Below are 16259 nucleotides of genomic sequence, written 5' to 3' on the forward strand. Positions count from 1 at the left end.
TGAAATGGTAAATAGTAAGGTTAATATACTCATATATTTTGATTACAATAATATAATGGCATAAATATGTACTTGCTCTCCTTTCTCTCAGCTTCTTTAAAAGACAAAAAATTACATACATAAAGTAATAATTACAGCGATGTATTACTGGGTTTGTTACACATATAAGATATAATATATATAACAATAATGGCACAAAAAAGGAGGAAATGAAATAGAGCTATGAAGGAGTAATATTTCTATATCTCACTGAAATTAAGTTTATGTAAAGCTGAAATAAATTCTGATAAGTTAAGGTGTGTAGGGAAATCTCTAGAGCAACCACTAAGGAAATAACTAAAAAATGTGAAAAAGATCATTAAAGTAATTAAGATGTTACTTAGAAAATACTTAATGCAGAGGGAGGGAAGATGGCGGCGTAGGAGGACTCTGGGCTCACCGCGTCCTGCTGATCACTTAGATTCCACCTACACCTGCCTAAATAACCCAGAAAACCGCCAGAGGATTAGCAGAACGGAGTCTCCGGAGCCAAGCGCAGACGAGAGGCCCACAGAAGAGGGTAGGAAGGGCGGCGAGGCGGTGCGCGCTCCACGGACTGGCGGGAGGGAGCCGAGGCGGAGGGGCGGCTCGCCTGCCAAGCAGAGCCCCTGAGTCTGGCTTGCAAAAGCGGAGGGGCCTGACGGACTGTGTTCCGACAGCAAGCGCGACTTAGCGTCTGGGAGGTCCTAAGTTAACAGCTCTGCTCGGAAAGCGGGAAGGCTGGAGGACAAAGGGAGGGAGAGCTGCTGAGCCCCCGGACGACAGAGCTCAGTTTGGTGGGGAACAAAGGCGCTCGCCAGCGCCATCTCCCCCACCCATCCCCCAGCCAAAATCCCAAAGAGAACCCGTTCCTGCCAGGGAACTTGCTCGCTCCACTCAAACACCCAACTCTGTGCTTCTGCGAGAGCCAAACCTCCGGCAGCGGATCTGACTCCCTCCCACTGCCACAGGGCCCCTCCTGAAGTGGATCACCTAAGGAGAAGCAAGCTAAGCCTGCCCCTCCTGCCCCCGTGCACCTTGCCTACCCACCCCAGCTAATACGCCAGATCCCCAGCATCAGAAGCCTGGCAGTGTGCAAGTAGCCCAGACGGGCCACGCCACCCCACAGTGAATCCCGCCCCTAGGAGAGGGGAAGAGAAGGCACACACCAGTCTGACTGTGGCCCCAGCAGTGGGCTGGAGGCAGACATCACGTCGGGCTGCGGCCCCGCCCACCAACTCCAGTTATACACCACAGCACAGGGGAAGTGCCCTGCAGGTCCTCACCACTCCAGGGACTATCCAAAATGACCAAGCGGAAGAATTCCCCTCAGAAGAATCTCCAGGAAATAACAACAGCTAATGAGCTGATCAAAAAGGATTTAAATAATATAACAGAAAGTGAATGTAGAATAATAGTCATAAAATTAATCGCTGGGCTTGAAAACAGTATAGAGGACAGCAGAGAATCTCTTGCTACAGAGATCAAGGGACTAAGGAACAGTCACCAGGAGCTGAAAAACGCTTTAAATGAAATGCAAAATAAAATGGAACCGACCACGGCTCAGACTGAAGAAGCAGAGGAGAGAATAGGTGAACTAGAAGATAAAGTTATGGAAAAAGAAGAAGCTGAGAAAAAGAGAGATAAAAAAATCCAGGAGTATGAGGGGAAAATTAGAGAACTAAGTGATACACTAAAAAGAAATAATATACGCATAATTGGTATCCCAGAGGAGGAAGAGAGAGGAAAAGGTGCTGAAGGGGTACTTTGAAGAAATAATAGCTGAGAACTTCACTGAACTGGGGAAGGAAAAAGGCATTGAAATCCAAGAGGCACAGAGAACTCCCTTCAGACATAACTTGAATCGATCTTCTGCACGACATATCATAGTGAAACTGGCAAAATACAAGGATAAAGAGAAAATTCTGAAAGCAGCAAGGGGTAAACATGCCCTCACATATAAAGGGAGACCTATAAGACTCGTGACTGATCTCTCTTTTGAAACTTGGCAGGCCAGAAAGAATTGGCACGAGATTTTCAGTGTGCTAGACAGAAAAAATATGCAGCCGAGAATCCTTTATCCAGCAAGTCTGTCATTTAGAATAGAAGGAGAGATAAAGGTCTTCCCAAACAAACAAAAACTGAAGGAATTTGTCACCACTAAACCAGCCCTACAAGAGACCCTAAGGGGGACCCTGTGAGACAAAGTACCAGAGACATCACTACAAGCATAAAACATACAGACATCACAATGACTCTAAACCCATACCTTTCTATAATAACACTGAATGTAAATGGATTAAATGCACCAACCAAAAGACATAGGGTATCAGAATGGATAAAAAAACAAGACCCATCTATTTGCTGTCTACAAGAGACTCATTTTAGACCTGAGGACACCTTTAGATTGAGAGTGAGAGGATGGAGAACTATTTATCATGCTACTGGAAGCCAAAAGAAAGCTGGAGTAGCCATACTTATATCAGACAAACTAGACTTTAAATTAAAGGCTGTAACAAGAGATGAAGAAGGACATTATATAATACTTACAGGGTCTATCCATCAGGAAGAGCTAACAATTATAAATGTCTATGCGCCAAATACCGGAGCCCCCAAATATATAAAACAATTACTCATAAACATAAGCAACCTTATTGATAAGAATGTGGTAATTGCAGGGGACTTTAACACCCCACTTACAGAAATGGATAGATCATCTAGACACACGGTCAATAAAGAAACAAGGGCCCTGAATGAGACATTGGATCAGATGGACTTGACAGATATATTTAGAACTCTGCATCCCAAAGCAACAGAATATACTTTCTTCTCGAGTGCACATGGAACATTCTCCAAGATAGATCATATACTGGGTCACAAAACAGCCCTTCATAAGTTTACAAGAATTGAAATTATACCATGCATACTTTCAGACCACAATGCTATGAAGCTTGAAATCAACCACAGGAAAAAGTCTGGAAAACCTCCAAAAGCATGGAGGTTAAAGAACACCCTACTAACGAATGAGTGGGTCAACCAGGCAATTAGAGAAGAAATTAAAAAATATATGGAAACAAACGAAAATGAAAATACAACAATCCAAACGCTTTGGGATGCAGTGAAGGCAGTCCTGAGAGGAAAATACATTGCAATCCAGGCCTATCTCAAGAAACAAGAAAAATCCCAAATACAAAATCTAACAGCACACCTAAAGGAACTAGAAGCAGAACAGCAAAGGCAGCCTAAACCCAGCAGAAGAAGAGAAATAATAAAGATCAGAGCAGAAATAAACAATATAGAATCTAAAAAAGCTGCAGAGCAGATCAACGAAACCAAGAGTTGGTTTTTTGAAAAAATAAACAAAATTGACAAACCTCTAGCCAGGCTTCTCAAAAAGAAAAGGGAGATGACCCAAATAGATAAAATCATGAATGAAAATGGAATGATTACAACCAATCCCTCAGAGATACAAACAATTATCAGGGAATACTATGAAAAATTATATGCCAACAAATTGGACAACCTGGAAGAAATGGACAAATTCCTGAACACCCACACTCTTCCAAAACTCAATCAGGAGGAAACAGAAAGCTTGAACAGACCCATAACCAGCGAAGAAATTGAATCGGTTATCAAAAATCTCCCAACAAATAAGAGTCCAGGACCAGACTGGGGAGTTCTACCAGACGTTTAAAGCAGAGATAATACCTATCCTTCTCAAGCTATTCCAAGAAATAGAAAGGGAAGGAAAACTTCCAGACTCATTCTATGAAGCCAGTATTACTTTGATTCCTAAACCAGACAGAGACCCAGTAAAAAAAGAGAACTACAGGCCAATATCCCTGATGAATATGGATGCAAAAATTCACAATAACATACTAGCAAATCGAATTCAACGGCATATAAAAAGAATTATTCACCATGATCAAGTGGGATTCATTCCTGGGATGCAGGGCTGGTTCAACATTCGCAAATCAATCAACGTGATACATCACATTAACAAAAAAAAGAGAAGAACCATATGATCCTGTCAATCAATGCAGAAAAAGCAATTGACAAAATCCAGCACCCTTTCTTAATAAAAACCCTTGAGAAAGTCGGGATAGAAGGAACATACTTAAAGATCATAAAAGCCATTTATGAAAAGCCCACAGCTAACATCATCCTCAACGGGGAAAAACTGAGACCTTTTTCCCTGAGATCAGGAACACGACAGGGATGCCCACTCTCACCGCTGTTGTTTAACATAGTGCTGGAAGTTCTAGCATCAGCAATCAGACAACAAAAGGAAATCAAAGGCATCAAAATTGGCAAAGATGAAGTCAAGCTTTCGCTTTTTGCAGATGACATGATATTATACATGGAAAACCCAATAGACTCCACCAAAAGTCTGCTAGAACTGATACATGAATTCAGCAAAGTTGCAGGATACAAAATCAATGTACAGAAATCAGTTGCATTCTTATACACTAACAATGAAGCAACAGAAAGACAAATAAAGAAACTGATCCCATTCACAATTGCACCAAGAAGCATAAAATACCTAGGAATAAATCTAACCAAAGATGTAAAGGATCTGTATGCTGAAAACTATAGAAAGCTTATGAAGGTAATGGAAGAAGATTTAAAGAAATGGAAAGACATTCCCTGCTCAGGGATTGGAAGAATAAATATTGTCAAAATGTCAATACTACCCAAAGCTATCTACACATTCAATGCAATCCCAATCAAAATTGCACCAGCATTCTTCTCGAAACTAGAACAAGCAATCCTAAAATTCATATGGAACCACAAAAGGCCCCGAATAGCCAAAGTAATTTTGAAGAAGACGACCAAAACAGGAGGCATCACAATCCCAGACTTTAGCCTCTACTACAAAGCTGTCATCATCAAGACAGCATGGTATTGGCACAAAAACAGACACATAGACCAATGGAATAGAATAGAAACCCCAGAACTAGACCCACAAACGTATGGCCAACTCATTTTTGACAAAGCAGGAAAGAACATCCAATGGAAAAAAGACAGTCTCTTTAACAAATGGTGCTGGGAGAACTGGACAGCAACATGCAGAAGGTTGAAACTAGACCACTTTCTCACACCATTCACAAAAATAAACTCAAAATGGATAAAGGACCTGAATGTGAGACAGGAAACCATCAAAACCTTAGAGGAGAAAGCAGGAAAAGACCTCTCTGACCTCAGCCGTAGCAATCTCTTACTCAACACATCCCCAAAGGCAAGGGAATTAAAAGCAAAAGTGAATTACTGGGACCTTATGAAGATAAAAAGCTTCTGCACAGCAAAGGAAACAACCAACAAAACTAAAAGGCAACCAACGGAATGGGAAAAGATATTTGCAAATGACATATCGGACAAAGGGCTAGTATCCAAAATCTATAAAGAGCTCACCAAACTCCACACCCGAAAAACAAATAACCCAGTGAAGAAATGGGCAGAAAACATGAATAGACACTTCTCTAAAGAAGACATCCGGATGGCCAACAGGCACATGAAAAGATGTTCAGCGTCGCTCCTTATCAGGGAAATACAAATCAAAACCACACTCAGGTATCACCTCACGCCAGTCAGAGTGGCCAAAATGAACAAATCAGGAGACTATAGATGCTGGAGAGGATGTGGAGAAACGGGAACCCTCTTGCACTGTTGGTGGGAATGCAAATTGGTGCAGCCGCTCTGGAAAGCAGTGTGGAGGTTCCTCAGAAAATTAAAAATAGACCTACCCTATGACCCAGCAATAGCACTGCTAGGAATTTATGCAAGGGATACAGGAGTGCTGATGCATAGGGGCACTTGTACCCCAATGTTCATAGCAGCACTCTCAACAATAGCCAAATTATGGAAAGAGCCTAAATGTCCATCAACTGATGAATGGATAAAGAAATTGTGGTTTATATACACAATAGACTACTACGTGGCAATGAGAAAAAATGAAATATGGCCTTTTGTAGCAACGTGGATGGAACTGGAGAGTGTGATGCTAAGTGAAATAAGCCATACAGAGAAAGACAGATACCATATGGTTTCACTCTTATGTGGATCCTGAGAAACTTAACAGGAACCCATGGGGGAGGGGAAGGAAAAAAAAAAAAAAGAGGTTAGAGTGGGAGACAGCCAAAGCATAAGAGACTGTTAAAAACTGAGAACAAACTGAGGGTTGATGGGGGGTGGGAGGGAGGAGAGGGTGGGTGATGGGTATTGAGGAGGGCACCTTTTGGGATGAGCAGTGGGTGTTGTATGGAAACCAATTTGACAATAAATTTCATATATAAAAAATAAAAAAAAAAGAAAAGAATGCAAAAGAAAGCAGTAACAAGGAATAAATGAACAAGAGACATGACACATGTAGAAAACCAAAGGTATAATGGCAGCCATGATTCTGGCTATATTAATGATAACATTAAATGTGAATGGGTTGAACAATCCAATAAAAAGCAGAGATTATCAGACTGGATTAAAATACAAGATCCAACTGTCTGCTGTCACAATTTAGATTCAAAGACAAATACTTTCAAAGTAAGAGGATGGAAAAAGATACATAGTGCAAACAGCAACCACAAGAAACCTGGAGTGACTATGCTAATATCAAATAAATAGGTTTAAAAAAAATTTTAATGATCCTAGAGATAAAACTGTATATTTTGTAATGATAAGGGTTAATATAGGTGGAAGGTATAACAATTATAAACATATATGACCTAGCAACGGAAGATACATGAAGCAAAAATTGCAAACATCAAAGGGGAATATTCAAGTTAACAATAATAGTTGAAGACTTCAATAGCTCCCATTAAATAATGGATAGAATAATTGGGCAAAAGATCTAACTGGAAGATGATCAACAAGGAAATAGAAGACTTGAACAGCACAATAAACCAACAAAATTTAAGATACCAGATACCCAGATACCCAGATACCCATAGAACACTTTACCCAACAATAGCAAGTCTCTTATGGCTTGCCTCCCTTTCTGTTTTTTATCTTATTTTTCCTTCCCTTCCCCTATGTTCATCTGTTGTGTTTCTCAGATTCCACATATGAGTGAAATCATATGATACCCATCTTTCTCTGACTGACTTATTTTGCTTAGCATAATACCCTCTAGTTCCATCCATGTTGTTGCCAATGGCAAGATTTCATTCTTTTTCACCACCAAGTAGTATTCCATATATATATATATATATATACACCACATCTTCTTTATCCATTCATCAGTCGATGGACATTTAGGCTCTTTCCATACTTTGGCTATTGTTGATAGTGCTGCTATAAATACTAGAGTGCATGTGCCCCTTCGAATCAGCATTTTTATATCCTTTGGATAAATACCTAGTAGTGCAATTGCAGGGTCATAAGGTAGTTGTATTTTTAATTTTTTGAGAAACCTCCATACTGTTTACCTGAGTGGCTGCACCAGTTTGCATTCCCACCAACAGAGCAAAAGGGTTCCCCTTTCTCCACATTCTTGCCAACATCTGTTGTTGCCTGAGTTGTTACTGTTAGCCATTCTGACAGGTATGAGGTGGTATCTCATTGTGGTTTTGATTTGTGTTTCCCTGATGATGAATGATGTTGAGCATCTTTTCATGTGTCTGTTAGCCATCTGGATGTCTTCTGTGGAAAAGTGCCTATTCATGTCTTCTGCCCATTCCTTCACTGGATTATTTGTTTTTTGGGTTTTGAGTTTGTAAGTTCTTTATAGATTTTGGATCCTAACCCTTCTGAAATTTCACTGGCAAATATCTTTTCCCATTCCATCAGATGCCTTTTAGTTTTGTTTATTGTTTCCATCACCCTGCAGAAGCTTCTTCTCTTGATGAGATCCAAATAGTTTATGTTTACTTTCATTTCCCTTGCCTCTGGAGACATACATATCAAGCAAGAAGCTGCTATGGCCGAGGTCAAAAAGGTTGCTGCCTGTTTTCTCCTCTAGGATTTTTAAAAACTTTTTTTAACATTTATTCATTTTTGAGAGACAGAGAGAGACTGAGCATGAGCAGAAGAGGGACAGAGACAGAGGGAGACACAGAATCAGAAGCAGGCTCCAGGCTCTGAGCTGTCAGCACAGATCCCAATGTGGGACTTGAACTCTCGAATCGCAAGATCATGATCTGAGCTGAAGTCAGACGCTTAACCCACTGAGCTACCCAGGTGCCCCTCTCCTCTAGGATTTTGATGGTTTCCTGTCTCACATTTAAGTCTTTCATCCATTTTGAATTTATTTTTGTGTATGGTATAAGAAAGTGGTACAGTTTCATTCTTCTGCATGTTGCTGTCCAGTTTTCCCAGCACCATTTGCTGAAGAGACTTTTTTCCATTGGATACTCTTCCCTGCTTTGTCAAGGATTAGTTGGCCATACATTTACGGGTCCATTTCTGGGTTCTCTATTCTATTCCATTGATCTATGTGTCTGTTATTGTGCCAGCATCATACTGTCTCGATGATTTCATCTTTGTAATACAGTTTAAAATCTGGAACTGTGATGCCTCCCGCTTTGGTTTTCTTTTTCAACATTGCTTTTGCTATCCGGGGTCTTTTCTGGTCCCATAAAAATTTTAGGATTGTTTATTCTAGCTCCATGAAGAATGCTGGTCTTATTTTGGTAGGGATTGCATTGAATGTGTAGATTGCTTTAGGTAATATTGACATTTTAACAATATTTGTTCTTCTAATCCATGAACATGGGATGTTTTTTCTATTTCTTTGTTTCTTCTTCAATTTCTTTCATAAGCTTTCTATAAAAAGAAATAAACATTTAAAAAAAAAAAAAAAGAAAATCCTAAGGAGCACACTAAAATACATATATTAGTGGGGCGCCTGGATGGCTCAGTTGGTTGGGCATCCAAATTTGGCTCAGGTTGTGATCTCACAGATAGTGAGTCGGAGCCCACATCAGATCATCTGTCCCTCCCCCTCTCTGCCCCTCTCCTGCTTGCTCTCTCTCTCTCAAAAATAAAAAACAAACATTTAAAAATATATATATTAGAATATAATATATAAATATATTAGAACTAATTAATTAACCAAGGTTGCAGAATGCAAGATCAATATACAAAGATCAATTTTATTTCTATACACTTGTAATGAACAATTTCTGATATGTTTGGCATGACTCCTGACATGTTTTTAATCCTTCCTAACTTTTTGAGACCTTTTCTGACATATTGGAGATTCTCTGTGTGAGACCCATTCTGAGGGATTTAAAATTTTTTGTGACTACTTTGTATCCTTTTCTTATGTTGTTTGAGACTTTTCCTCACTCTTTGAGACCATTACTTGTTTAAGACCCTTCCTGGTGTGTGTAAGACTTTCTGATCAAAACCACAACAAGATATCACTTCTCAATCACTAGGGTGGCTAAAATCAGTCAGATAACAAGCGTTGGCAAGGATGTAGAGAAATTGGAACTCTCGTACACTGCTGGTGACACGGTAAAATGGTGCAGTTGCTTTGGGAAACAGTCTGGCATTTCCTCAAACAATTAAATATAGAGTTACCATATGACCCACACTTCCATTCCTATGTATGTAGTCAAAAGGAGTGAAAACAAAAACCTGTACATGAGTGTTTATTACTATTATTATTCATAATAGCCAATAAGTGGAAACAAACTCAAATGTCCATCAATGGATAAATGGAGAAATAAATGTGGTATATCCATGCAATGGAATATTATTTGGCCACTGAAAAAAAGTAGAGATGTGTGCTACAACATGGGTGAACCTTGAAAACATTATGCTAAGTGAAGGAAGCCAATCAAAAAAGACCACACATTATATGGTTCAACTCATATGAAAGTCAAGAATAGGAAAATCTATAGAGACAGAAATTAGATTAGTGGTTGCTTAGGGCTGGGGCAGGGGGCAGGGAATTAGGGGGGTGATAGACAAAGGATATAAGGTTTCTTTTTAAAGTGATAAAAATGTTGTAAAATTGACTGTGGTGATGGTTATACACATATGTGGATATACTAAAAGCCATTGAATTGTATACTTTAAATAGATAGATTGTATGGTATGTGTATTATATCTCAATGAAGCTGTTGTAAAAATAAAGAGACAAAAAAAGACTTTCTGACATGTTTAGGGCCTTTCGTGATTTGTTTCTGACTCTTCGTGGTGCATTTCAGATCATTCTGACTTGCTTGAGACATTTCCCAACTTCTGGAGACTCTTCTTGACATGTTCAGATCCTTCCAGCCACATATGAGAATCTCCTTTTCTGTTTGAGACTCTTCCTAATTTGAGTGAGATCTTTCTGGATTTGTTTTATTCCTCCCTACATGATTGAGAAAGTTCTTCATTTGTGTAGGACTCTTCCTGACATGTCAAAGTCTTTTCCTGATTATGTGTGAGGCTCCCTGCCTGGTTGAGATACTTCCTGAAATGTTAATGCCTCTTTCTGATTATTTGAGACCCTCCCTGACTTGTCTGAGACCCTTCCTCCATTTGAGACTCTTCCTGATGACTTTGAGGCCCTTCCTGTCATATTTTATACCCTTCTTGACTTGTTTGACACTCATTCTTACTTGGTTAATATTCTTACTGAAACGTTTGAGACCTGTCCTAAGACTCTTCCTCACAATATTTATGCCCTTCCTGACTTTCTTGAGACCCTTCCAGATGTACTAGATAACTTTCATGACATATTTGACTCTTCCAGACATATCTGAGATGCTTCATGATGTGTTTGAGGCCCTCCTTGATGTATGTGAAACTTCCTGATAACTTTGAGAGCCTTCCTTTCATGTTTGAGATCTATTCTGACTTGTATGATATACTTCATGATATGTTTGAGACACCTGACATATTTGAGACTTTTTATGGTGTATTTGAGACTCTTCTTGACTTGTTTGAAACTCTTCCTGACTTGTTCCAAAGGCTTCTTGAATTTGAGACCCCTTCTTGCTGCTTGAAATCAATGCTGGTGAGTTTGAGACCCTTTCTAACCTATTTGAGAGCCTCTTTGTTGCATTTGAAACAATTAACTTTCTTGAAACTCTTTCTGATGTGGTTGAGACTCCTAAAATATTTGACTTGATAACCTGTTTGAGCCACTTTCTGACTTATTTAGGACCATTATTGATTGAGACCTCCTAATGATGTTAAGACACCTACCATGTGAACAGTCCTTTTTGACTTGTTTGCTACCCCCCATGACTTTTTTGATATCCTTTACGACATATTAAAGACTGTTCTGTCAGTAGGAGATCCTTTCAAAAGTCACTAAGACATTACCATATGAGTTTGTGACCCTTCCTTATGTATTTGAATCTCTTACTGACTGCTTAAGACCTTTATTGAAATATTTGAGACTCTTCCTGATGTATTTGGACCCTTCTTGTCTGAGTCCCTTCCTGGTGTATCTAAAACTCTTCCTGGTGACTTTGAGACCCTTCCTAACATGTTCGAGACCTTTTATGACTTGAGATGCTTCCTGATCCATTTGAGAGCATTCATAATTTTTTGAGATTCTTCCAGATTATTTGGGGCCCTTCATGACATATTTGAAACCTTTAACAGCTTGCTTAAGACCTTTTCTGATGTATTTGACCCTTTTCTGACTATTCAAAATGATTCCTTTCTACTTCAGACACTTCCTTATTATTTGGTAACCTTCTTCACTTATTTGAGACTCTTTAAGAAGTATTTGAGATTTTTCTTGACTTGAGACTCTTTATCACATATTTGAGACAATTTCTGACTTGCCTGAGACCTTTCCTGAGGTGTTTAAGACTCCTCCTTCCTATTTGAGATTCTTCCAGGATGACTGAGACACTGTTTGACATGTTTGAGATCAATCCTCCTCCTTCTTCCTCCTCCTCCTCCTCTTCTTCTTCTTCTTCTTCTTCTTCTTCTTCTTCTTCTTCTTCTTCTTCTTCTTTTCACAAATGAGACTTTTTATTTGTCACCATTGAAAGTCTGAATTTTAAGCATATTTTTAGAGTGATGGCTCATATTCATCAGCTTGTTCAACTTCAGCACCTGCCTCATCCTCAGTAGCTTTTTCAGGATGACTACCTTTACCATGAAACGCCATGAGTTTTCCCAATTCAAACTTGGGCTTCTTCATCATTTTTACTTTTCTAACAAAGATGTCATGGAGTGGATAAATACATTGGCAAACATTTTCTGTGTCTTTCCCAATACTGTCTGGAATCAGTTTATTGGCCACTTCTTTTAAGTCATTTGTCTGCACCTCTAGGGTCATGATTTATATTATCTTCTGGATTTGGCAGACCTATTGGTGCTAGATGTAAGAGCTGTTCTAAATCTGATTGTTACAATTTTTAGGAAAACCAACACAGAGTAGGTGAAGCAAATAACCTTCAGTAGTCTTGACATTGACATGAGTTTTAATCATTGACTGCTTTTTTTTTTTTTTTTTTTTTTTTTTTTTTTAACTATGGAGCAGATTTCGTCACAGGTAAGATCTCTGCCATGGAAGTAAGTCAGGCAATTTTTGCCCAGTATATCCTCAGTAGTTAGCTTTAATTTTCTACATGCAATTTTATCATTCAGATCAGCAAGATTCACTTCAAAAACACCACCCTTGAGGCCATCAGATAAAATTTTGCTTCCTTGAATTCTTGTCATGAGTGTTTTTCCAATATTTATTATTAATTGAACATAGCTGGTGTTTTCACATCATACCAATCTTTCTTAGAAATTGGATCACTTTCTTCTTGGCTCCCTTTTTGCTGCCTTTCATAAGGTGCTTAATCTTGCCAGCTACCATGGTTCTGCCCTGAGTGCTTCCTTCTTTTTTGAGACTCTTTCTGACTTCTCCATCCTAACATGTTTTTGATCCTTCCCTACCTAGTTCAGATTCTTCTTCACTTATTTCACCCTCTTCCCGATGTATGTGAGTGTCTTCCTGACCTATTTGAGACCCATCCTTATATACATAAGGACACTGGAACTTTTCCTGACATCTTTGAGACCCGTTTTGTTTTGTTTGAGACTCTTTCTGATAACATTGAGACCCTTCCTAACTTCTTTGAGACCCTTGCTGATATGTGAGCAACCCTTTCTGGTGTATTTAAGACCCATTGTGATGTATTTGAGAAACTTCCTGATTTAATTCTAAGTGCTGAATCAGTCCCTGATGCAGTCTTAAGAGGAGGCAAAAAGACCTTTAGCCTCAGACTTGAAAGACTTTTCTTCAAGGATTTAGTCAAAAAATGCTTATGACAATATATCAAGAAAAATCCATCAATGCTTTTTCCAACCCTTAACTGCAAATGGACAATGAAAACTTTTATTGGTCATTTTTCTAGGCTTTTAATCAAAATTTTCTATAATTCTGCCTAAGTATCAGTGATTTTCACTAGAATATATATAGTTTTAGCTATATATAATATATAGTGAGAGCCAAAATAATAATGTCTTACATGACAGAAAGCAGTTCATTACTCCCTCATGTTAACAACATCTGAGCATATGTAGTCTGGGGCTGCTCTGTCGGCACCAGGCTGGTTCTCAGGCTCCTCTGTCTTATGGAACTGCCATGATTGGGTGGAGCTTTGTGCATAGAGTCCAAGATGGCTCGTTAGCACATATCTTTTCTAGCCAGCAAGAAGTAGGAAGAGATGGGGGCAGGAACCTCTGCTCCTTTAAGGACAGGACCCACAAATTGCACATATCAGTTGTGCTCCCGGTTGGTTAGCCAGAATGCAATCATATGACCATACCTAGCTGTAAAGGAAGGTGGGTAATGTAGTCTCTATCCTGGGAAGCCATTTTACCTTCTTAAGTTCAGGGTTTCTATTACTACAAAAAATAAAAATAAAATAAAAAAATAAGACTAAAAGTATATTGGGGGAACAATTACCATTCTATTCACAGCCTCTCATTTTGAAACCTGGACATTTTTAATTTGGCCAAGAACCACCCTCCACCCAGCAAGAGAATAAAAAGGATTTTCCCCCTTTTCTGTTCCTTAACTTGGTAGCTCCCAGAGAAGAATAGTTTTTAATTCTGAGCCATGAAAGTCAAAGGGGGAAAAATGGTTGCTTAAAACTGGAGTGTTTATTTGTAATTAAAAATGCCTTGGGCTATTATACTAGTACCTAAAGACCAACCTGGATTTTGTAATTGAACATTTATGCAAGCAGAAAAAGAGCAGAACGTTTTGAGAGGCAAAGTATCAGATCACCATCTGGACCATAAATAATTTATACATTTTAGAGACTTGGAAATCACATGGGTTGGGAACAAATAATATACTAAATCTCAGTGAGGGAAAAAAATCTCTAAACACTTTATCTGTGAATTGAATTTAAAGCCTAATGACAGTTCTGAGAATTGGATTAAAATGCAGGAAGGAACCCTAGTTTTTATGTGAAACGAAATGAACATTATTCTTGATTTTTAAAACTATACAAAAGAACAGCTGATGAAATCAAGCTTAAATCTCCACAATCTAGTCACGGGGAGCAACTAAAATTGAACTCCATGTACTATCTTTGGGTAAGTCTTTGAGATAAAACTCTTATCAGATCCTGACCTAGCAGTGACTTTACATGCTGGGCCCCGAGTTTGTGAAATATGGTAAATGCTTTAGCTGTTTTTGAGACAGTTTGCTGAGGTATCCTATTCCAGTACACTTGAGGAAAGACAGAACATGGTAGGAAGGGAATTCAGAGGTTGGTCCTAGTTGGAGTTGAGAGAGTGTGACAGCACCAGGCTGCCCCAGATCCTGTGGGTGGAGCATGAGGGGGTGGGGGGCAGGGGGCAGCATGGAGCTGGGCATTATCATGAAGTCACAATAGAAGCTCTTCCACAGTGTAGCCAGAAGCCTGAAGCCTACAAATGAACTAGGTTAGGAGCTGGCAAGGTAACTCAATCACTGACCTTCGCCAAGTATTTGTCAGTGACCTTGGTCAGCCTTTACAGGCTCAGCCATGCACCTGCCAACCCCTCTCTGGACAGTGCCTTAAAGGCCCCACGGATGAAGCTTCAGCACTAAACTTCTGGGATGGATTCTAATGAGTTGGTTGGGCATTTTTCTATCGCACTGGGAAATGAGTGATCATGTGTGGTCCCTCTGAATTTGAACATATGTGGACAAAAATGTGTGTTTTTGATCACTTAGAGTTTTAATTTTGTATTTATGGAAAGGGTTCTTTTGGGTGTATTTGGACATTTATTTTTTATCATACACCACTTTTAGATACACATATAAAGGAAAATTATATAACAATAAATTGATAAATGTACTCCTGAGACGTTTTCACATTGAGAGCTCCACTTTTCTGAATCAGCTTTTTAAAATTGAGGTATAGCACACATACGTTAAAGTATGTAAAGCACACTAGTCCTAAAGTTGTTTGTCACATATATGATATCCTTATATGTGGAATCTAAAGAAAAACTCATTAAAGCAGATAGTAGGATGTTGATTACCAGGGGCTGAGGTGTGAGGGAATCGGGGAGATGTTTAAGGGTACACACTTGTAACTAGTAGAGTAATAAGTCCTAGAGACCTAATACACAGTACAGTCATTATAGACAACAAAATTGTATTATAAACATTAAACTTGCTGAAAGAGTGGATCTTAACTGTTCCCGGCTCTAGAAGAAATGGTAGTTACGTAACATGATACAGGTGTAGTCTAATGCTACCATGGAGATCATATAGCAATATAAATGTATCAAATCTGTATGTCCTACACCTTAAACTTGCACAACATGATATGTCAAATCTCTCTCTCTCTCTCTTTCTCTCTCCTCTCCCCATATATATATATATATATATATATATATATATATATATATATATACTGATACCAAAGGATGTAGGGCAATTGGCACAACTTGGTGGGAGTATAAATTGATACAACCACTTTGGAAAACAATTTTACAATATTACCAAAGTTAAATATATGCCTACCTTATGACCCAGCAATCCCACTCCTTGGTACATACCCAAGAGAGATGAGTGCATATGTCCACCAAACTACACGTGTAAGAATATGCATAGCAGCACTATTCAGAGTAGTAAACATTGGAAACAATCCACAAGAGAATGGATCAATGCATTGCTGGCGTATCCATGCAATAGAATAATATACAGGCACAAAAAGGAACAAATTACTGGCACACAGTAGTAATGGATGAATATCACAGATACTCTGATAAGTGAAAGAAGCCAAATACAGAAGAGTATAGACTGTGTGGTTCCATTTATGTCAAGTTCAATTAACAGGGAAAATGAA

General features: G+C 38.9%; 1 pseudogene; it reads right to left on the bottom strand.

The window, feature by feature from the left end:
* Positions 1-11980: 11980 nt before the first annotated feature.
* Positions 11981-12778, bottom strand: LOC106984215 (40S ribosomal protein S3a-like; annotated as a pseudogene).
* Positions 12779-16259: the final 3481 nt, after the last annotated feature.

Source organism: Acinonyx jubatus, chromosome X (assembly GCF_027475565.1).
Source record: "Acinonyx jubatus isolate Ajub_Pintada_27869175 chromosome X, VMU_Ajub_asm_v1.0, whole genome shotgun sequence".
In the NCBI taxonomy this organism is placed as follows: Eukaryota; Metazoa; Chordata; class Mammalia; order Carnivora; family Felidae; genus Acinonyx; species Acinonyx jubatus.